Source organism: Rhodamnia argentea, chromosome 5 (assembly GCF_020921035.1).
Source record: "Rhodamnia argentea isolate NSW1041297 chromosome 5, ASM2092103v1, whole genome shotgun sequence".
Lineage (NCBI taxonomy): Eukaryota > Viridiplantae > Streptophyta > Magnoliopsida > Myrtales > Myrtaceae > Rhodamnia > Rhodamnia argentea.
Genome location: NC_063154.1, coordinates 29726633 through 29750222, shown reverse-complemented (window position 1 = coordinate 29750222; position 23590 = coordinate 29726633). Strand labels below are relative to the sequence as shown.

General features: G+C 38.3%; 1 protein-coding gene and 1 long non-coding RNA gene across 2 annotated transcripts in view; both read right to left on the bottom strand.

Annotated features, from left to right (window-relative positions):
• LOC125315325 overlaps nucleotides 1-23590 on the bottom strand; it is a 213988-nt gene that overhangs the window by 79900 nt on the left and 110498 nt on the right. The window lies entirely within an intron of this gene.
• Nucleotides 461-23217, bottom strand: LOC125315148. The gene is made up of 6 exons (XR_007198502.1): nucleotides 23091-23217; nucleotides 22114-22118; nucleotides 20283-20286; nucleotides 18854-18869; nucleotides 9917-9921; nucleotides 461-471 (listed from the first exon to the last, which is right to left on the bottom strand). It is a non-coding gene; the product is annotated as an uncharacterized LOC125315148 (long non-coding RNA).

The following is a 23590-nucleotide window of genomic DNA, read 5'->3' as shown; positions in this document are numbered from 1 at the left end:
GGGCAGACTATGCCGTCAGGCCAAACACCCCCCTCTAGTCGTTAGACAGTTAGGGCAAAAGAAAAGATTAATCACTCAAACTCAACAGGTCCAATCCATCATGTTTAAGCTAGTCAATCTTTATTTCCTTTGGCGAGTCCAGATTAGTATTTAACTTAAATTCCTGTAACTAAGAATTGAAAGTTAAACATTGGGTACCTGCTACAAACTAAACATCTTTAGCCTTTAAAAATTCCTTAGTCGTGAGCCCTGCATTTTTAAGGTGATTGAATATAAGTTTTTGCAGCTAATATTTAGGTGAAATGATTATTTCGTCCTTGATTATTTCCGTAAATGATCATTCTGTTTATGGATCTTCCACCGTCATTGTCGATGCTGGCTTTTAATTTTCATCCTTGCTTATTTCCGTAAATGATCAATAGAGTTTAATAATCTAAATCTACTTGTGTATCGGTCACTAGAGATCAACACCTATTAGAAAATTGAAGCTTGTGGTCAGCATATCTCGTTGAGTTGTCATCGAGGAGGACTTAATTACATATGATTCAAATTGTTTATGACTTAATTGCACTTTTTCAAATTTTAGAGCTTGATTGCACATTAAGCTATCGCTAAGAATGTTTTTACATAATTTCCTAAAATAAAAAAGAAAAGAAAAGAAGAGAGTGGATATCGAACAATAAGAGAGTTCAAGGAAAAAGAAACCAAATGAGATGCTCAGGATGGGCTCTAAGTAGTTATGCTGACGTGGCAAATGGTAGAGGATTTGCTTATTTGGCACATTAATGGTCAATCAATTAGAAACCGGTTATCATTTTAAAAGTCGTTTATGCCTAATTTCATTAAATTATTAGCTAATGCGAACTACCATTTTCCGGGAAGGTCTATTGTCAATGAGAAAGAGGGAAATTGGAAATAGAATCACTTACCTTTGATCGTGCCTCGGTAACTTCCAGATCTCTGCGCCACTTGTAGCATCTGCGCTTCCCTTCATCGTTGATCGGACAAGTTTAAAAAGATTCAAAAAAAAAAAAAAAATAGAAATGGTGCTTTAGACGTCGGGCAATTTGAAAGCAAAGGCAAGCGACCATAATAATAATAATAATAATAATAATAATAATAATAATAATAATAATAATAATATTGAGAATATCATTAATTGGATCTCACCAATTTTATGTGCATTTTTTTTTATGCTGATAACTTTTGTATGGCTGTATTGAGATCACCATCCCAATTCTTATCCAATGTGGATATGAGCAGTCTCGCATATCGTAGTTGTGGCGTGCTCAGCGTACCATTGGAAAAGGTCTTCATTTTGGGGCACTCTTCCACTATAATATCTAACAAGGATGGAAACCTCAACATGCAACTTGTGGTGGAGCAGAAGCATTCCAGGCTTTGCGGATCTTGGAGTATCAACCACCGTAGCATCCCAAAAGAAATCACTTTTCCTTCTCCGTTTTCATCATTTGCCACTACTTCTCTCATTCTTTCACATCCTATTATAGTCATGCCTGTGAGATGCACCAAATTTGCAACCGCTGAAACCGTCACTAGATGTACCAATCCCGAAGAACTCTTCACCACTAACTCCGTCAAATTCCGAAAGGATGTCATAGCTGGAAATAATGTTGTCAAACCAGGACAATCGCAAACCTCAAATTTGTCGATGCTTTGAAGCACTTTTGTGATTAAATAGTCATCTTTCCAGACTTGCTTTAGGTTGTGTAGCTTGTTCAACTTAAGTTCTTTTAAGTTTTCAAGCACCGGATGTTTTCCCTCATCCACAAGTCCTCCATCAGGGAATATATCTTCAAAGGAACTACAGAAGACCTCAAGGCTTTTTAAATTGGGAAATATCTGGAGGAGGAAGTTGGAAGGAAAACCCGCCCTTTCATCATGAAAGCATGCCAATGTTAGTGCTTCTTGCTTGTCAATGTCATCAAAAAAAATTTCATTATGTATCTTCTGAATATCTTTATCGACTAATAAAAGTCTCTCTAAGGTGGGAATGTCCTGCAAGTTGTAAATATAATGAGAGCAAGTAAGTTCAACAATGTTTGACAAAATAAATCATTGCCTTGTAAGGTATATTAAGTCGGTTTATTCCCATGGAACGTGGCCTTTTCCTTGCAATTCATTAATCTCTAGAGCTTGCATAAAAGTATCAAGCTTCTAAAGTCGTCATACATATACAAACCGTAACCAAATGCTCGTATAATTAGATAGAAAGGGAAACAACATCAAAATCCATTTCACCCAGAAAACATCAATAGAAAGATAGTCATCCTGCCATTATTTGAAAATAAATTGCTAAATATGTGTGCCCGCTTCGCAATTTAGTCCGTAGGAAATTCACATCTAATCCATATAAAAACCTTTGAGGTCGGTACGGTTAATTCAAGAACCATCCTGACCAAATTCATCCTTTATGAGGAATGTCTTATCTTGTCAACAAGAATTTGCAGTTCCTTTGAATTTCAGGCGGCTGAGATGCGCCGATAGTGCCACTAAAACATTTTGGGTGCCCACGAATGAAAAGTGTGTATGAGAGCACGTTAGACATAGTGGGTGAATTAAAGAATAAAGAAGAAACAGAGGAAGAGCAGTTTTAATAATACCTTCTGAGCCGGAAAGGACAACATATTCATTTTTTCGCAATGGGTCACTCGCAATTCCTTCAAGAATGGCCAGTTCAAAGTGAGCAAGTTAGGGCAGAAGCTCTTGAGTTGTGGCATATCATGTAATACCAGAGAAGTCAATACTGGGAAAAGAAATTGAGCAGGAATTGAGTTTGGACTGTCATCTCCACTCGCGCTCCAGACTATTTCCTCAAGTCCACAAGACTCCACTCGAAGTTCCTCAAGTTGGGTTAGACTTGTAGCCACCCAATGTGGAAACAAAATTTCAAGGTTCTTACAGTTACGAGCCTCCACTTTCTGCAAGTATTTAAAAGTGAAAGTTCCTTGAGGGCCGCAGGTCCATATTTTGCTTAATTTGTCCATGTGGGAGAGAACTATCGATTTAAGCATGGGAAATTGTACCTGCCATATTGAGAAAAATGGTGCAGTGAATATGATTACACTGACTTATGATCTCAAAGACGAAATTTCCAAACTACCCTAGCTCTCACAAACCATGAGACTTCTACAGCTTGTTAGTTACACATAGAGGGAGGGTCGTAGATGCTTTCTATTTACAAATAACAGAAAAAACAATAATTAGGCAAAAGAATCTGTAAGAAAAAAGGCTCCAAAAAAGGGAAAAAGTGTAGTGACCTGATCAGCTGGTACGTGTTAATGGCCTTTTGAAGCAATGATGCGTATCATAACAAACTCCGTAAAGAAATTAGCATGTTCATTAATTCAATGAAAACAAATTTGAAAATTGCTTTCAGTTCTGCAAGACGGCAACCTCTCTTAAATTCTATCGAATGAATTTTGCAATTCTTTGAAATTTAGAAATGTATCTTGTTTCAATTTATAGTCAATAGTACATGGAACATTGACTTTTAATTGGCTTACCCGAAATTTATTACTGGCAATGCTTTCTCCATCCAAAATTTTGAAAGTTCCTATGACAACTTCTCGGACTCTCCAATTCGCCGATCACACATAAATGCACTGTTTTAGTTCAGTGTGCGCACATATATATATATATATATATATATATATATATCCCCTATTTTTGATAACACAACAAAGTATACGGTAAGAATTCTTGGATTTATTTGCTTCAAGTTGAAGATGCAATTCATTTTTAGTTGACCTTCTTGGAGAAAACTAATTCTTCATTTGTGATTCATTGATTTATAATTGGTAACCAATTACTGAAGTCGGTATACAATTATGAAGTTTTAGTTGGTGCTGACACTTTCTTGTTTTTCTTTTTCTTTTTTAGGGGGGAGGGGGGAGGGAAGCCAAGAGTTGGTGTTGACACTTAAACTACAATATTCTAAAGCCTACAATACGTAACTAACTTCTTATCCTTGACTGTGCCATGTGTCGAGGATTTTGGAGTTTTATTTGGGTGTGTAAATAAAACGAAAACAAAGTGGATGTTGCATTTGCACTGGAACTGAAATTGTTTGTTTCATGTGACGAGTGCAACGCGCGCCATTCCATTTCCAAATTCCAATTACTGGTTCCATCCATACTTCGATTTGACAAGATAATTAATCATAACACCAAAGCATTGGGTTAAGACAAAGAACGCTAACCTGTGGAGTGAAGAGGGAAGGGGTATCCTGATCAACCTGCATCCAAGAATGCCAAGTCAAACTTCTCATCTCGGGGCAGTGGGCAATGGTCAACACTGTTAAGCTAGGACAATCCAGCGTATGATTCTTTCCCGAGAGGAAACTAGTTAAATTGGGCAAGCATTCCAGCGTCATCATATAGAGCATCGGGAATGTGATCTTCTCCACCACGCTTACATGCCCTTCTTCCTCTGCGATCACTTCTTCCATTTCACCACACTGCTTTATTTCAATCTCGTGTAGATTTGCAAGGCATCGAGCCATCGATGGAGTGAAAGCATATATCAAGTTGCTGCAATTATAAAGGGTTAGAGAAAATAGAGAACTGAAGCGCATCGTTCCTTGAAGATCTTTGTTCCATAGTTGCCTCAACTTCGGTAGATTGACCAAGCCCAAATCTTGTAGCTGAGGCAGCACCCGACTGATTTCCACAGGCTCAAGCCCTTCAAGATCGAATATTTCTTCCAAAGACTCGCAATTGCACACTTTCAACGTTGTCATTTTCTCTAAAACAAGCATCAATTTGGATGGAATAGCGTTAACAAATGATGGACAATTATCCACCGCTAGTCTTTCTAATTGCCAAGATGACTTGATAGGATTGAGTTCACTATGCCACTTTCCAATCAGCTCTGGGAACTCAGACAGCCACATAAACTTTACTCTAGCAATCGTAGCCTGTTAGAAATGCATCATTAAAGGTAAACTTATAGTTAGCAAAAAATAATTACTCTATAGGTAATTAAGACTATCCAATTGCACAAAATTTGATAACTGATGCATACCATTTCTTCAAACATATTTTGGATAGTGGTGTTGAGGTTTTCCTTCCAAAACCACACTTCATGTTGAGGCTTTGGATCTGCTTGTGTTTCTACTTGTATTCTCTCCAGCTTTGGCGCAACTATTGGTCCTTTGGAGAAGGACTGCATGTTGGGACATCCACTCACCATGACATCTTCCAAGAGAGGGAACACCAAAGTGTATTCGCTTGAGCTAAAACAACTCAACCTTGTCAACCCATCAAGTTGTATGTGCTTCAACTGATTGAAAGTCACTGCATACCCCTCCTTACCCCCGTCGTCACTAATAACTTCTTTCAACATTTTACAATTTCGTATCCTCAACTCTATGAGTTCCGCTAGGTTTTTAGCCATGGTCGGTGTGAACATACTTGATAGACCATCACAATGTGACACATCTAGAGTCTTTAGATGTTGAAAGTATCTTGACGAGGGTAATAGCTCATGACTTGGGTCTTCTACGGCTTCCACATTTCTGCTCAGCTTCTCTAGATGAGATTCGCATAGAACGAGCTTTTCCAAGTTGGTTAAACTCTGAATAAAAAGACACATGGATATTGCATATTCCTCCGAGAGATGACGAAGCTCTAGAACCCTAAGCGTGCAGAAGAATTCTTCACCACGAAAATCCCCATGCCATATCTCCATCTGTCCGGATAAATCCAATCTTAGCTCTCGTAGATTTGGGAATGCACCCTGAGAAGATAGTCAAATCAGAGTTTGAAGTCAGCTTAGTTAAATGAGTACTCGTGTCATGGTATAAGTCCTGCACATCTCACATAATATCTACATTTTTTAATATGTTGAGTCGGTGATTCAACAAAAGAAAATGTGCCCTCATGCAATAGACACTATCATTGATTTTTTATATTTGACTTGTATCCGTATTTGAACTTAATTAGATCTGTACATTCCCGTTTCTATAAGAAACATCCGTTGTGAAAATAACGTCTCGATCAATTATAATCACAATTCCAATAAATTCATATATCAATGCAAACAAAAATGTCACGTCTTCCCTTTTTAGCATAACATCAGTCATCTTAATAGGGCTCAAATTAGAAAACACTCGTGCCTGGTAAGATCAAACCGCATGCCACGTGTTTTCAATCTTTATGGTACTTAAGAGACTAAACTATCGGAATTAGCCAAAACCATTTTTTTAAGGGGGATAATGGCTATGCATTCTGTCAATACTTGAAGAACATATGATGTTTCCATGTTATACTATTTCTGTGGATTCAAAGAGAGTCGTATAGATTACATCTCCGTATGTGGAATTATTTGTATGATATGCTTGGCTGTGACCATAATCTTCACTTCAAATAATCACAATCGAAGCAAAACAAATAATCCTAAGTTGTACCTTTTCCAACAAGAAGAGAGGCTGTTTCTGTAGTGGCATCTCATTCTCAATTTGGGAAGCGAGTATCTCCACTTTGTTACAGCCATGCACCGCCAAAGTCTTCAATGCTGGCCAATCTAAAGCATGTGTTCCCGTGTAGATGCACTTCAACTCTGTCAGATGCTCGAGCTTGAGGGAGGTTAACTTTGGGAAGACAACCCCAAGAACTGGTCCTTCCATCCCGATGAGTTCTTTAATGCCACATGCACTGATCTCCAACTCCTCAAGTTGGATAAGACCTATCGCTACTGAGCCTGGAAATAGAGAGGTGAGGCTCTTGCAATTGGAAACAGTAACAGAATGGAGACACTGGAATTTGACTTGATGGTGGAGCTCCTTATCCCATTCACTCTTCAACTGTGGCAATTCATGTAACACCAGCTTTTTTAATTGGGAACGAACACCAGGATTCCCATCTAGAGGATTCAGAGACTGAAGTTCAAAAACAGCTTCAAGCGAACCACAATAAGATACATCCAAACTTTCCAGGCTCCAAAGCCGTCCAACAATGCAAGAAGGAACAATGTTCACTAGCTTATTGCATTCCGACACCTCAAGTGATTTTACATTGTGGAAAGAATCCGCAGCAGCTTGATTGTCCCATATCATTTCGATATTATTCATGTTCCAGATCTCTAATGTCTCCAAGCGAGGAAACGCAACCTATGGTGTTCACTCACAAAATTGGTGATCCATTTAAATTACAAATTCATGTACTTCCAAGATGTTAATATAAATGAGTTGCCAGGGGGAGAGGGGGAATTATTAAGTTGCATAAAAGAAAAGAAAAAAAGAGAAAAAAAAATTAAGCACATGGAGAAGTCAAACTACAGGTAATAAAACAAATGCTATTAATGTGAGCTAAGCATATATTTTTTACAGTGGGCAAGATGATAATTTGGATATGCCCATATTTTGTATTGGACACACACCACACGAAAACGAAAAGAGAGGCCTTTCTGTATGTGGTTTGACATATAAATGCAGTAAGAAATATTTGAAAACAAAAAGGACGATATTCCTCAACCTTGGCATATACTTGAATCAAATTATCAAAGACAGTCATAAATACCTCATCATATGTGGTTAAAAATATCTAAGAAAATCGACGTATCAATCCAATTTTACAGCCTATTTGGCTGCATAACAATGTTATTTGTGAACGTTAATTCAAAGTGAACCCACTTGTTCATGCTTGCAGTGCCAAGCCAGCCGTACATGCAAAATCGCTGAGACATTTACATTCTTTGTCAAAATCGGAAAGCCATTCATCTAGCGTGATTTATCAGTTATTTAGATTAACAACAATACTTAATTTAAGATATTTTCTTTTGGATGTTGCTAACTGATAACGGACGCAGATCATTAATTGGCTTAGAATAATGGGAGATTAATTCTCGGAAGGGAATGGGTTGATTTCTTTAGTTACAAGCTTTACTCGGAAGCTCCAGAATGATCAAAAGTCACCCCTGACCAACTTCTGTTTACCAGCATCCTCATGCATTGTACGGGTGTGAATTTTTCGTTCTCTGAAATTAGGTATTTGGATTTTAGTATAAATGAATAGAATCATATGAATCTCCCTCTCTTTTTTTTTTAATTAAAAAAGAGGTTAAATTCTTAGTTGCCATTTTGTAAAACGTAGAGACTCGGTAATAATGTAAATCCTTACTGTCGTAGTTATATCTCATAGGGACATTTTATAAATAACTGATAATATTATGCTATTGTTGAGTATGGAGAAAGAATGATCAACATCTTGCAATTGAAAGTCTAAAGTGATACTCATGAAGCACTTTTTAGGGAGCACTTTACAACAATATAGTTATATAAGTTTTTCAATGACATTCTCGTTCGATGACCACGTGACAACAGTATAAAATTCGAAAAATTGGCCGTAATGTCTGTCACCACAATAGTTGGACAAAAAAATTCGAAGATTTGGTCAAAGTGCATAACTTTAGAGAAATGATATTTATTACCTGGGTGATTAAAAATTACAGTTTAAGTGACAAAATCTATTACTATTTAGGGCATGCATAGTAACTATTCTTATTCTCTAATTCCGATTGTGGGAATAAAAAATAATGAGAATCACATTTAGTAAAGCAAATAAATTTGATTCTGATTCTGTTCTCGAAATTAGTTTTAGAGCAAAATCCAGAATAAAAAAAATTGATTCTAAAAAAAAGAATCACTTTTAAGAATCACAAAACAAAATGAAGTCTCACATCTCTCACTTTTCCCTTTCAGGACTTTCGTCACTTTTCTCTTAACCTAATAAAAATAAAATAAAAATAAAAAATTTCAAAAAAGATTGGAATTTTTAAAAAAAATCACAAAAAATTTAGAAAATCCCTAAAAATAGAATAAGCCTAGATTAGGCTAGTTTGACCTCATTTTCATAAATTTAGGCATAAATTTCATAGATTTCACTCTTACGCAAAAAATGTCACAGAAGATGATGGTATCCAACATGTGGATGATAACATATATATTCGTAGCCGTGCGTCACAAAATGTAAATATATGCACGTGGACCCGTAACTAAACACCAACCTAGATTTAGTACAAAATATGCAAAATGTTAGTGAAGGACTTGTATTTCGTATCAAAGAGGATAATTTGATTTTTTTTTAGTGGGATAATTTGATTATTCAGCTATTCCGTTTGTATGTATTTTAGACAACACAACATTTAAAGAAAAGAAATGAGTTCTTAATATAAGAACTGTCCCATGCTTCAATTGAACTTCAAACGTAATATATTAAAATTTATGTTTCATTTATGACATGCTAAAAAAAAATGTATTTTAAATTATTTAGTGTGCATTGGAAATTAGTCTTCAATTTAGGATGAAGTTTTACAAAGTAACTACATAGTTATTTGACTTAAATGAAAAAAATTAGGAAGAGAAAAACTTTTTTAAAACAGAGATTTTGTGCGGTTATCAAATGTGTTTCTATCCCGGGAACAGAAATTTTGGGCGGTTATCAAACGTGTGCTGATTATCTAAAACTCATCCAGGAATAGAATCGGAAAAAGTCATTTTAATCAGAATTAGTTTTTCGAAACAGAATGGTTACCATGCACAGCTTTAGTTACCAGGACTGAATTTAACCCCGTAATTTGAGAATTAACAATTGAACTCCTTGGAGATTAGGTATCCAACTTTTGTATCTGTAGTGATTGTCTTTAAATTCTTTCAGTTCAACTTAAAAAGACAATTTGGGTTGTAACTTTACTTTTGACTTATCCAGAATGCAATCAATTTTAACCAAACTTGACTTCGTAAGTAATTTAGTAAGTTTATGCTTCTGTTATGCTTTGTCTCTGGTATAACTGTTTATTTGCTTAGTGTAATTAGTAATTACGTGGGTCTGACAAGTATTTATACGCCTATATCTTTCTTTGTAATTTTTTCAATAGTTCGTGTGACTGATCCAACTCTTGCTTTCCCGGGATTGGTGTGAATTGAAACTTGCTAATTGATTGCAGTGGCATGTGGGAACTTGAAATGCGCAGCATGTAAACTTCCGTAATACTATTAACACATACCGCTGATGCCAAGTATTTTACTCCAACAATTTTGTCATATTTAATATTTTGACATAACTAGAATCATGTACCTCTTGATTGAAGAGGGCAGTGGAGCGTGATTTAACATGATCCTGACTTTGAGCTTCTCCTGAACCTGCCATCAAATTTTAATAAGATGAAAAGAACCATCAAATTTTAATAAGATGAAAAGAATGTCACTATTCGTATTGCAAGGATGTTAAGAAGATCTTCACGATGAAAAAAAAAAAAATCAATCTTACATTTTCTGTGAGAGAAACACATCAAACTTTCCAAACCTAAGGATAAATAAGTTAACATTGGGAATACTAGAATTTCTGATATTTCCGTTTCCAACCCTTCTCCCTCCATAATGATCGCCTCCATCTTCTTGCAATCGTGCATGCTTAGTTCTCTCAATTGTGCTAGAGATTTTACCATTGATGCCAAAAACAGAAACCTGAGGCTGTCACAGCCAATCACCTTTAGCTTTGTTAAACGATGGAATCTCACTATTCCACAAGGATTCTTGTTCCATAGGCACCTCAAGCTCGGCAAGTCCCATAACTCCAAGGTGGTTAGCTCGGAAGGAGTCTCAATATTTCCACTCGCGCTTGGTCCGTCAAGGTCAAAAACTTCTTGCACCGAAACGCAATTTTTGATAGTTAAAGTGTGCAGCTTATGTGAATTTACCAGCGACCTGAAGTTGAAAACCTTCGAGAGAGATTTGCAACCCAACAGCTCAAGAGATTGAAGATTGCTCAGTTCCACTGCAGATTCTTCGCTCCATATAGTTTCCAGATTGGGAAGTCCAGACATAGTCAAGGTCTGCAAGGATGGGATTGAAACCTGGCGGACAAACCCATCAACGATAGCATTAGAAAAGACAAGCTGGATTTTATACGTGCAATTAGCAGGTTATTCATCACTTTCGCATTTACAAAAATATTTGATAAACAAAAGCTACTTTACGATCCTGAAAGACAACCACTCGGTTTTACTTTTTATTTACAGTATAAGAAGGGATGTTGTTACAGTTAGATTTTGTTTGCCATTTACTAATGACAACGGAAATTAATGAACCCTAAAGCAAGAAGTAGTTTCAAGGTAAATTACTGCTAAAAGTTGCACTAGTCCTGCTAGGAACTAATTTACTGTCTCACAGGGGAAGATTACTACCAAGAAGTAATTTAGCGGTTTCAAAGAGTAATTTAATGCTTCACGAGGAAAAATAACTATCATAATAGTCTAATTACTCAAGTAACTTCCTCCTGTCACCCCTGGACCCTCCCAACTAATTTATGCATGAAATATCATATTTTTATCCAACGATGTCCAATAAGATATTGTGTCTTATCCAATGACACGACGATGTTCTCATTACTTATTATATATGGTCATATCTTCTCACGATGGGAATAATCAGTATTTCTTTATGGCTATGTATTTCCTCCTATCATCAGTATTAACTTTTTCGGGGCATGGATCGTCTCCCACGATCCTTACAACAACATGTAAAGTTGCTCGAAACACCCATCTGTGCAACAAATTTAACTTCTCTGTGGTTCGTTCATTGGACTATTAGAAAATGCAAAACAAGATAACTGGTTCTAAGATTAAAGGAAACTAATTATAATCAACGAAAAGATGTAAAACAAAAGAAATATGACTATCGTTATCATCGCCATCGTCCTTGTAATCTTTTCATTGCTATTTTTTTTTTCATCATATTGTTCTTTTCCTTGCATCAAAAGGAGGTAATGATCTAACAAAAATTAATGCTGACATGTAATAGAAACGTTAAGAAGAACAACAATAACAGTTTTGTGAAAGACTGCTTATGAAACATTGTTTAGTACACTTTATTCTGAATATTTCAATTTTCAAGGTACATATTGCGTATGACATGAAGATAATCAATGCATTGGAAGCTATAGAGTTTCCTTAATTAGTTTCTCAACAACTGCTCCCGGGGCCCTGAGGCACTCTTTAACAAAATTCTAATATTAATTGTATTAATAACAATAGTAACAATGCCTTTACTCAACTTTGCTATATTCATTTAGCAACTTTTACTAATTTTAATCTGCGGACAAAAGAGTAATTTGAATTTAAAGAAAATCTCATGTTGGTGTGCTTATCTTTTAGACAATAACAAAGTTTTAGCTAACTGAATCTAGTGGAATCCATTTCACAAGTCTATGAAATTACTTTATCTTTGAATACTCTATTGCCAAAATTCCTTTCAGTTTTGCTTCATGAACCCTATTTACATAAGTACACTTGCAGAATGTATGTGAAAAGTAACTCATTACCTATCCCAAACTAAGTTTATGTGGAATTCATACAATCAGTTGGATTTCTACAAAATGAAGAGAAACAGAAGATTGGTTTATCTAATGGACAACGAAGGCACGAATGGATACAGTAAATTGGAACTGAATGAACTGAAAATAACAATATGAATATGCATTATGATCTATGTTACATCTAATTGGCAATTAAAAAATACTATATTCTTTTGATAGAAAGTTACCTGTTGCCCGTTGAAAAATACAGTTTGAGTGGCAGCTTGGTTTTCTGATGAACTACTCAGAGGAGCACCCACGGCGGATAAAAAGTTTTTTATACCTGGCAAGTCACGCAACTCCAATGCACGCAAATTACGCAACTCAACTTTGCCACCTTCATCAGCTTCTCCAATCTCCCGCATCAAGTCGCACTCGATAACTCCGATCTCTTCAAGCTGTGGAAGTTCTCTCGGTAATGAAAAAGGAAACAAAACTTCCATTTTGAAACAACGCTTGACTCGTACTTTTTTCAATGTACGGAAGGACGTGGACGAGATATGGCTGTGGCATATCTTCTCCATGTTGATCAAATCTTCGAGAACTAATGACTCCAACCTCTTAAAAGCAGTGTGGGAAGGCCATTGGAGGATGTAATGGACGGATGGACCATTCTCAACATGTAGATGCTTCAATTTTGGAAAACCTTCTAGGGATAACTCGCAAATACTTTTAGGTTTGTTCAATCCGTCCAAATACAGATCATCGGTTTTGTCCAAGATAGTTCGTACACATCCTTTACGAAGAATATCGTTCACTGGATTCAACTTGAGTTTCAATGCCGTTGATGTTTTGGACTCGCTTGACCGGTGCCATGTACTGCCTATCCGGATTCTGTACTTGGTTAATTTTTGTAGGTTTAAATCCTTAGGCAGTACATTCGGATCGGGAATTGATACGTGTAGAGAGTAGAGATTCTTCATGTTATTCAACTCAATAAGGCAGGCATTACTTGGTGGAGTTCGCTCCATGGCATTCCATTGATCAAAGCTATTCTCCACATATAACTCCTCCAATTTGATCAAGCTTCCTAGCACACCTGGTTCGATTACACGAAGCCTCGAGCAATGGTTCAAGTCTAATAGCCTCAGCTCTACCAATTGCCCGATTTCTTTCGGCAATCGATGAATTTTGGAGTTCGCAAAGCTGAGAATTTGTAGCCCTTTTAGGTTGCCAAGACTGGCTACATCCTCTACCGAACAACCATCCAAACATAAGGTGTGTAAGTTCTCCAAGAGTTGAAACGACAATGGCGAATGAATGAGATGTATCCCCGTGAGATTTAGGACCGCGAGTTTCCTCATAGAATTGAAATATGAATCCGGAACATCAAGAGATTTATTGTTCGTGAACAACAAAAACATCTGCATTTCGGGGCAATCTATTTCTTCAGGAAGCTCCTCCATGTCAACGTAGGGAAAGCATGTTGCCCTACAACTTTTGAGCTTGTCCTTCGACCACTCTGTTATCAACCTATCTTTCTCTTTCAACACAAGAAAAGGGTTATCTCTGGAAGCAACCGAGGCGACAAACTCACGAACCAAGTCATGTATTTTGAAACCATGAACATCTCCATCCTCTAACAAGAGGGAGGAGTCTTGAAGAGTACGGATGGATGATGCCAAACTTTCTCTAGCTTCTTCCATGCTCTTGTCTTCTCGAAATAACCCCAAACCCACCCCATACCTCACCAAGTTTTCAAGAGATGGCTTAGAGACGCCACACACAACACAGAGCCGTAACAGTGACTTCACATCCTCGCCTTTTAAACGGTCGTAACTCAATTGCAACATCTTATTTACTTTCTCACCAATTCCCTCGTTTTTAGACAGCTTGAGTTGTTTTAAAACATTCTTCCATCCGGATAAATTAGCGTGTTTAAGAAGTTTGGCCATTTGGACAATTAGGAAAGGCAAACCTGCACATTTATGGAGTGCTTCCTCCACCAAGGGTTTGAACTCTTCATCGCGAACTTTGTCTCCGACATAACTCTCAAACAATCTTCTTGCCTCCTCCTCCTGCAGCTCCTCAAGAAGTAAGGGGTCGTCGCAGCCCATTTCCGCTTGCAAGACATCTCGAAATCTCGACGTCAACAGCAACTGGCATCCTATGACTTTGTTATCATGACCGCAAGGAATGCCGACTGATTTCAAGTCCAGCGGCTCCCACAAGTTGTCCAGTATTATGAGCACCTTCTTCTTCTTCTTCTTCTTCCTCTCCTCATCATTTTCTTGTTTCGTCCTCTCATCATCTTCCAACCTCTCGCGCAGAAGCTTCGCTCGCAAGCTGACATTCTCTTCCTTCTTTATGTTACTAAGGCCCAACCCGTGCGCGATCTCTCCTTGAATCCTCTTGATGTCTGGATTTTTCGACACGTCGGCCTTAGCAACCAGATCGAATGACCTCTCTTCCCTTATTCTTCTTTCAACCTCTTCCAAAAGGGTGGACTTGCCGATCCCACCCATCCCACAAACCCCAACCACGCTGTTGCGGTTATCAGTAAGAGCGGCCATGATTTTACGTTTGCTCGAAGCTCTGGATTCGAAGACGCCATCGTCCGTGGCAGGAGGAGCGGCGGCCGTAGTGACATTCCCCGGAGTAGGATCAATGAAGGAGATGTCCCTGAATTCACTGCATTCTCGAGCGAGTCGCTGAAGGAGCTCCATCTTATCCTTGGCCTTCCTGCTAAACTGATAGCGACAATTGGGGTCGGGAAGAGTCCCGGAGCAGCAACTCTGGCTTGCCTTTTCGAACTCTCCCAACAGCTCTCCCGCCTCCTTCAAGGCCTTCTCAGCCTTTGCCTGCCACTCCGTGACATGACTGTAGACATTCCGACAATTGTTTCTGGCCACTTCGACGGCATTGTGGACCATCTCAGCCTCGTACGCAAGCTTCCCGACTTCCTTCTGAAGGTCCTGGGCGTAGCTCTTGGAGGAGATCACGTATCCGAATTGGCGCTTGACAGGCTCAACTACCCACTTTAAGACATCCCACCCTATAGAAACAACAGAATCCATCGACATTTTTGCTTGATTTTTTCTTTTTTTTCGAGAAAGAGGGCGCAAGAACGGGGTGACCGAGAGAGAGAGAGAGAGAGAGAGAGAGGGAGGGAGATGAAAAAGAGCAGCAGGTAGTGGAGAAGAAGAAGGATGGTTAGGCCGAGGAAAAGAAAGAGCAAAACGGAGCAGAATGATGAGAGACGAAGAAGGCAACGAGATTTGAGTGCAAATAAGGATGACGAATCAACGGGTGAGCTTCAACGATTTAAAGTTAGAAAAAAGAAAGTTCGCTGTCAGTCTTCTCAATCAAGCCACCTGTGTGCACTAGCCAAAAATCGAGTAACGGAAATGGATGGCTCTTTTGTCGAGTCTTGTACACTAAATGCATACAAATCGGTTCAAAGACACTATACAAAGCGCATGTCGACGACACAGGAGTCAAAGCTCCGATAATTCACCCGAGGCGTGAGGACGCTACTATAAGATCTTATCTGACGATAGCCATTCGAGGATGACGTGGAGTCTACTTTCCTCACCCCTCTAAGCTGAGAGAATTTTTTTTTCTTCCCTTCATCTTAAGAAATACCCTTGAATTTTACGTCTTAGAGTTAAGATGAAACAATTTAAGAACTTTACTCGGGTCCACAATCAAGCCACCTATGTGCACTAGCAAACAATCGAGTAACGGAAATGGATGACTCTTTTCCTGAGTTTGGTACACCATTGAGTGCCGTAACTTCTTTTTCCGATAACTTGAATATCATAAATTTGTAAAAATGATTACTTGGGTGTCATCATTTTCAATCTACAAATTAAGTGTCAATTTTTTTTTTCAAATATCCCCCTAAGTACTGGAAATTCAACATGGCATAGCACTTCTAGTTTTAAAATGTTACGGTATTGAAGTGATCTTTGAAAACATTAGATGACAATCAAATCAACATCAATATTAACATCACCTTTATCCCAAACTAGTTGGGGTTGGCGGTCGATGAACCCAAAAAAAAAAAATTTTGTTGCCGATAATAAAGAAAGTTGTAATTAGTTAATTATTTCGAGCGATACAAGCAAACATATTTTGAGAAATATTTTCGAGTCATTCAATTTTTGGGAAACAAATGGAATATTAGAATCAAAACATATTTTGCAATGAAGGTAGTAGGTTGGGCTTAGATTCATGCTTGCACGATTAAAATTCAAGAGTGGAATGTAATTGAAATTCAAAAAAGAGGTAGGTCAGTTTGGACCCTAGAACTGGCTAAGGCGGCTTTAGGCTGTTAAAGGGGTAACTAGTTCAATTTATGATATCAAATGGGGAATCGGCTTTGATAGGTTAGGTTGCAAGTTCTTGGGCTGAAACACAGTTATCCGGAAACATCACTCCCTAGTAAGAAGATACATATAGAAATATAAGTGAAATAAATGTAGCGATTTTCTTCTATATCTACTCTTTTTGCACCATAAGATGTTCATCTCATTTTTACATGTAGCTTCAATCTCTCTCCCTCCGCCTCACTATGAGGGAAATTACTGCTTATCTTGTATCATTTTTAATTAATAGATCATTTATGATTAACTCTCCTCGTAGAGTAAGTACCGACCGAATCAACTACATAAATCTCCGTACTAATTGTTGTTCATCTTTAATTCTCTTGCATAGGATTTAAATTGCAAGATACTTTGATTTCCACGTAATTTTTTACAATAATAACCAATTTGGCCGAACATTAATTTATTGGTTTATTTCCCCGATGGAGCATTGCATCCGATGCTCCACATGCCAATCCATTTCCGAATAATCGCCGCTTTCGGTTCTTTAGCTTTTTCATAAAACACTTTATTAAAGGTAAGACTTGAGATGGACATGGGAACCCCCACCAACACCCCAACCCCACCCCCAACTATCTAATGTCTTTTCGAATTATTGTATCTTCTGGCACTGAGCAATGTGCGCGTGGCTCTTTTTTCTAGAGACACAGCACTGTCATACAGAAGACTACGGGTCTGCATGGCAACAATTCTGTTCCCAAAAACAGATTATGGTTATAATGATTTTTTCTGATTATGGTTATAATGAGTTTTTAGAGAATCAGAATGTGTTTGATAACTGTATTGTGATTCTGTTCATGAATAGAAACACGTTTGATAACTTTCACTACACCCATTTCAAATCCGATCAGAATCGGTCGAATTGCACAATTCCCCCTTTTAGATATGCGGATAACGAGTCTGGAAATCGACAACCGCGTATATTCATGTCGGTTTTTAAACTCTAGCCTCCATAATTTAGAGAGAGAATGACTAAATTGCATTGATCAAGGAAGTGAAAAAGAAAGAAACGGAGAGAGTCAATGACATTGAACCGATGAACCGGGAAAAGGAGAAATTGAATCTTTGTATGATGCAAGTTTAACAAGAAAAACCACGTATGCATATTCACATTTACATTGTCTCCTCGCAGAAGCTCGCCATCTGGTCGCCCAATTAGGGCGGCCCTAGTCGAGATCACCGAGGGGATGCTCGCGTTGTCCAATTAGGGTGACCCCGGTCGAGTTCGGCGAGGGGAAAGTTTGCGTCGCTCGATTAGGGCAGCCCTAGTCGAGATTAGCGAGTGCGAGTCTCACCTTAGGCCAAGAGGGTGGTTGCCCTCGCCAATCTGGCGCGAGCCGCCCTATTCGGGCTCGGGCGACGAGATGGCAAATTCGGCTCAAGCGAGAAGATGAGGACATATCTCGGTCAAGCGAAACTTACCGGAGTCGTTCAACGGGAACAATGGATGACGGCAATAGAGCTGGCGGGTCACAAGAGCGGCGGACGAAGCGGTGAATTGAGTTGCGAACGAGAGTCTCAAGAGTGTCGTGGCAGAGTATCCTTCCGAGAGGTCAAAAGCAAAGTAACGAAAGACCTTCCGAGAGGTCAAGCAAAGTAACGAAAGAAAGGAGGAAAGAAAAGATTTTTGTGTTTTGCAAAAGTGATTATTTTTGTCAAAACCAACTTTTTTGTGGTTTTGCAAAAATGGTCATTTTTTCTTCAAAACTGATTCTGCTTCTAGAATCATAATCAAAATTATATGTGTTATCAAACATGATTCTCATTTTTTTTGCTTTTGGGAACAGAATCACAAAAACAAAATTGTTACCATGCAGACCCTACATGTCGACCACATATTTGCACGAATAGTTGAATCAAGGGTGTGGGCTAGTAATGCATGGCTGCTATTTTGGAAATAATAACTTTAACGAAAAGGTCATAGAACACGAACGTATAGGCTAAGAGCCGCAAGAGGACACAGAAAGTCCCAAAAGTTACATATGCCGCTTGATTTAGTGCCAAAAAATTCTTATAGATCACTTAATGTCAACTTAAAAAATAATAATAATAAAGTGCCACCTCTTTGTTGGTCGTTGGAAATTTCGACATGGCTCTTTTCAATTAAATTCTTAAGACGTGACTCGCCCATGTGTCCAGTCAGCATCAAACCCCTAAACGACGTCATCTACTAACTTTCCCTCATACGAGTGTTGGTGTGAGCAGGAATCCCCTAACTGGTAGGGGATTTTATTTTTCCTTTTGATTGTAGAAGAGTCTTTTTTTTCCTAATATGTAGAGGATTGACTTGTAGAAGAAGTTCGTCCGATCGTATATATATGGGTCCATGCATACATGATGAAATAAGAAGTTAAAAACAAAAAAGAGAGAGAGAAAGGATGAGGTGATTGACTGAGGATGTAAGCATATTGTCGAAACTCTTTAAATTCTATGTTCTTTATGATCTCTATCTGCTTTCCAACAATCAGAACCCTATCAACAAGTTGAACGAGAAACTCCAATTTGAGAACCATAACAGCCATTCAACCGAAAATTGCCCCCCATTTTGGTTTGTCCCTAAAACTAGCAGCTCTCTTGCAAATGGAAGGCAAAGAGCTTCTCCGCCTTCGGCTCCAGGAGAAATTGCAGGGACTCAAGAGACAATATCCGAGCGTTGGACGAAATTTTATAAAAGTAACTATCAACGCTTTCGTCTCTTTAGCTTTCATTTTTTATGAAGCAGCTTTACTAAAGACGGACTGACGTCTAGTCTATGAGGCAACGTGCATAGCTTTTTCGTCCCGTGACAGACGGAGCTTCTATAAGACGAAAGAATGCATGTGGACGATACTTTCGCATGAACGGTTCAATCATGGGATTCTGGTAAGAATGCGTAGAATAACTTTGTGCTTTGAGCTGCGTAAGGAACAAGTTTTATCATGTCCAAATCTTTCTGATCACTTGTGTGCTTTTTTCCAGGCCTTGCCCTTTGATTCGACTGCTTAGCCTGTAAGTGTTCCTATTTATCATCTAGAGATTTCATTCATGTCATAAATTACATGACCTTTGATTTTCTTCTTCTAATGCCACAATCAGTGGGAAACTTCTCTCTTAATTGACTTTACATTTCAGACTAACATAAAATTCTATATTAGAAGTTTAAGGAAACACTCAATATAATGGTCGTGTAATAAACAAACATGTATATATATAGCAATTTGTGATAATCTTCAACTTATTGACATATTATGCTTGGGCTAACTTAGACCGTTTTATCTAGTTATTGTTGAACATGAGGTGAGTTTAAGGCTTGACTTCTCATGTTTTGTCTCTGAAATTTTCACAGATTTGTTGATCAAAAGCCTCTCCAGTCATCCCTTTAAATCAAAATGAAAAAAAAAAAAAAACAACCTCAGTTTGTAACGAGCATTTGAAATTGTTTATTTTTTTTAACCAACCACAATGGTTAGATTAAACAAAAACATTCAAACTTAATATCCCCACGTTCTCGTTCTATAACAGCATTCTTCCAAATTGAGGAAATATGGATACTTTTTTAAGATAAAATCATGAAATTTTGTTAACCAAATCGATATGTGACCCGACTAAAAAATTTGTCCAAGTATTTCAAGTCCTCGTGGCACGGATTAATGTGGTTTTTCAATAAGACCTTTCAGCTGCGAAGCCTTGGCCCATTTTGAATTTGAATGTCAAGTCCAAAAGCTCTTTTGAGACTTTGAATCTCCATCTCAATTTTAAACAGACAGGTAAAGAAAAAAAGTATGCAATTTACAGTGGGTATGGCATCAAATGGCCTAGGACTGCGGAGACTACGGAGGCTAAGTGTCAAAGGGATGCTCCCAGACAGTTTATGGTGGCTAGCTCCACAAGGAGAGGATGTCTATCATTACCGTGTTGAGCCACGACGAAATGGATTGCCAAAGATTAGCGATCGATGTTTATATTGCATCCTAAATTTTATGCAAAGACGTTAAGAGGAACATTTGAAGTTGAAGCATGGGTCGGCTGTGCCAAAGGATCAAATGCTATCAAGCAAGGCGCATTGCCCCTCGATATGATCAGAGGTACGCTCGAGGGTCGTCACAAAAAGCTGAGGTTACTGCGGGACCATCTAATGGGTGTTTCAATTTCTTTTCACATTGCCTAAAAGCTTCTGGTAAATGAGCGACTTACTGTTCTCACGGATGTTTGTCATAGGCAAAACAGGGACAGAGCAAATGGGAGCGAGCCCGGTATTGTGAGAGGTGCTGCAAGTGTTGAGAACAATTTGAGGACATAAGCTATTATAAATTTATAACGACGCGCAATTTAAGATTCAAATAGAGCTTAATTTTTCAGGAAACTTGTTAGATCTGAATATTTTCAACATGACTATGTCAAGCGAAGCGATTACATGTCTTGTTAATATTCTCTTCAATGATCCGTTATTCTCTCAAGATTGGGCCTTGTAATTGAAAGATTTGGTGGGCTCAAAGGGCCTTCCTGAGCCTAGTAGATCCATTCCCATTATCTTTTATTACTTTGTATTTTCTAATGACCTATAATTTACATGGGTGACTTTCTTTTGATACCTTTTTCGGACTTCAATTCAAGAAAGTGAACTAACGTTTGGACCCACAAAAAAAAAAAAAAAACTAACGTTTTAATACTATATGTACCAAGCCCGTCCTTTGAGCGATCAACCAATAAAAAGCTTAGTAATTTGAATTCTAATATGTTCTTCAATCTCTTTTAGGTGGTGGGTGGATTTAGGGTTGAGCAAGATAGAGTTTTATCGAGATAAACTGATGTAGCATTACTTATTGAATGCTTTAATGGTCTATGAACCGCAATGTGGAGCTTTCGGAGAGATGAGCACCATGCATGATGGACAAAGTTGATGACGTTTTCGGCTAATGGGAAGAGCTTTAGCTATTGACGATATTCATAGAGAGGTTAGTGCGCGATAGTATCCTAATTTCCTCGAGATTTCGCGCTTGCACTTACATAAATTTGACACGAATGTCATGCTCGTTTTGGAAATGTTGCAGATGGGGGTGTCACCGAAATCGACAAGCTTCCTCCAACAATAAGGACTTGTTTCCCCGCCATGTACAACACCAGCAATGAAATTCCAACATCATTCCCTACTTGCACAAATTTGTACATATCACCCCTCACTAAGTTAGTCCATTGCTGTTGAATTTGCAATTCCAATCTTCTGCTTCAAATTCTCCTTCTGGGTCATCAACCTCTATATAGCGATAATTTGGTTGCGAGAACATATCATGGCTATAATTTTTCAGCTTTTGCCGGCATTTCACATGTCTTTGTCGCTGCGCTAAGTGCTGCAAGAAATGCGACCCCGAGTACCGCCGCTCATTTGATGGATCAGCACCATTGTCAAAACGAGAATCCAAAGTATGAAACACTCTGCCTATTTTGCAAGGCAACGTGTCGCACACATGGTGAAACTAGAGTTAACAGCTAATGAAAGTTCCATTCTATCCATAATTCCCAGAAGTACACTCTGTATGCTTTCGTCTGCGATGTTTGAGGAATGATGGACGAAGCAAAACAGTAATAACAACCGATAGCTCAATAGCCAGGAAGCCTCATCTCATGGGAATTTCCCCATATATTAAGGAAGCAGTGCCCGAAAGCTTCGGATTTCAGGGGCTTTGTCCACGGATGAAGCCCCAAAGTGAAACTGTATCGGTCTACCAATCTTCAATTTGGACTTGGTTCGCAGCCTCTCGTCCGCTCAAAAGCGGAGCCCTATCTCCTGATTTTGCACGTATCTTTACTTCATATTAGTAGCGAATTGCTCTTTATCGTCCATCAAATTCTAATATATGCTGGAGAAAGATTGTCCAAAAGCGATCTTGATCCACATTCGCATTTGAGTATACCGTCCCTTCTTTCACTAGAATAGCGATCGGAGCCGCTTGAAGAGAATATTTTCTAGATGAGCGTTGCTTATTATGATCCCTATGAAAATACCATTCCTTTGCAGGAGTCAATTATGTCCCGGAAAAGTACCAAGTAGTCATTTTTCGAAGGCTATTTATACTTTAACTAGAAAACATTAGGGACCTAATTTATACTTAATCTAGAGTCTTTTGCATATTTCATGGAAACAGAGTTGGCTTGGTGCAGGACATTCTCTCTTTCCTTTTCTGTGACCACCTCAATGGTGACAGATACTGCTTGAAGGAATATACTATAATCTCTGTTCGATCAACTCTCCACGCTACGTATGAGCTCGATTCACACTTTGTCGGATCAAGACACGTGTACCAGGAATTTCGGAAGACGCAATTTCACTAGTCCCCAGAAAAACATCAGGAAATACATCATCATTCCATTACTTGCAGCAGAAAGATTTGCTTTCTTTGATCTGATTAACTAGACAAAACATAGTGAAGCAGAGATTTTTCTGCAGGCATACCAAAGTTTAAGCCTGAGTCTCGACATTCTTTCTGAAAATGGAGACTTTGAGTTCAATATCATCATTTCTAACAAGCTCGAACACAGATATCTCCTTTCTTTACGGAAGTTCCTCTCTGAAATGTGGCCCAACCAGCAGAAAGGTTTCCCGAGCCATGCTGTGGGTAGTACAGGAGCTTCACTGGCCACGATCTGTCTGAATGCTTAAAAGTTGCCATTTGCATGCTCCCATTGATGCGCCCCTTCAAAAAACCGCCTGGAACAGGCCGCAGAGTTGGTTTTTTATCAACAAATGTTCTTTAAGTAAGAACATAAAACGTATGATGATTGATGACTAACCCAAGAAATGTTAACCAGACCATAGTTTTATAATCTCATAGGAAAACCCGAACCACATAGGAATACGATGGTCCTTTACAAGGAGGTAATGAATTTCATTCCTGTCCAAATTTTGCAAGT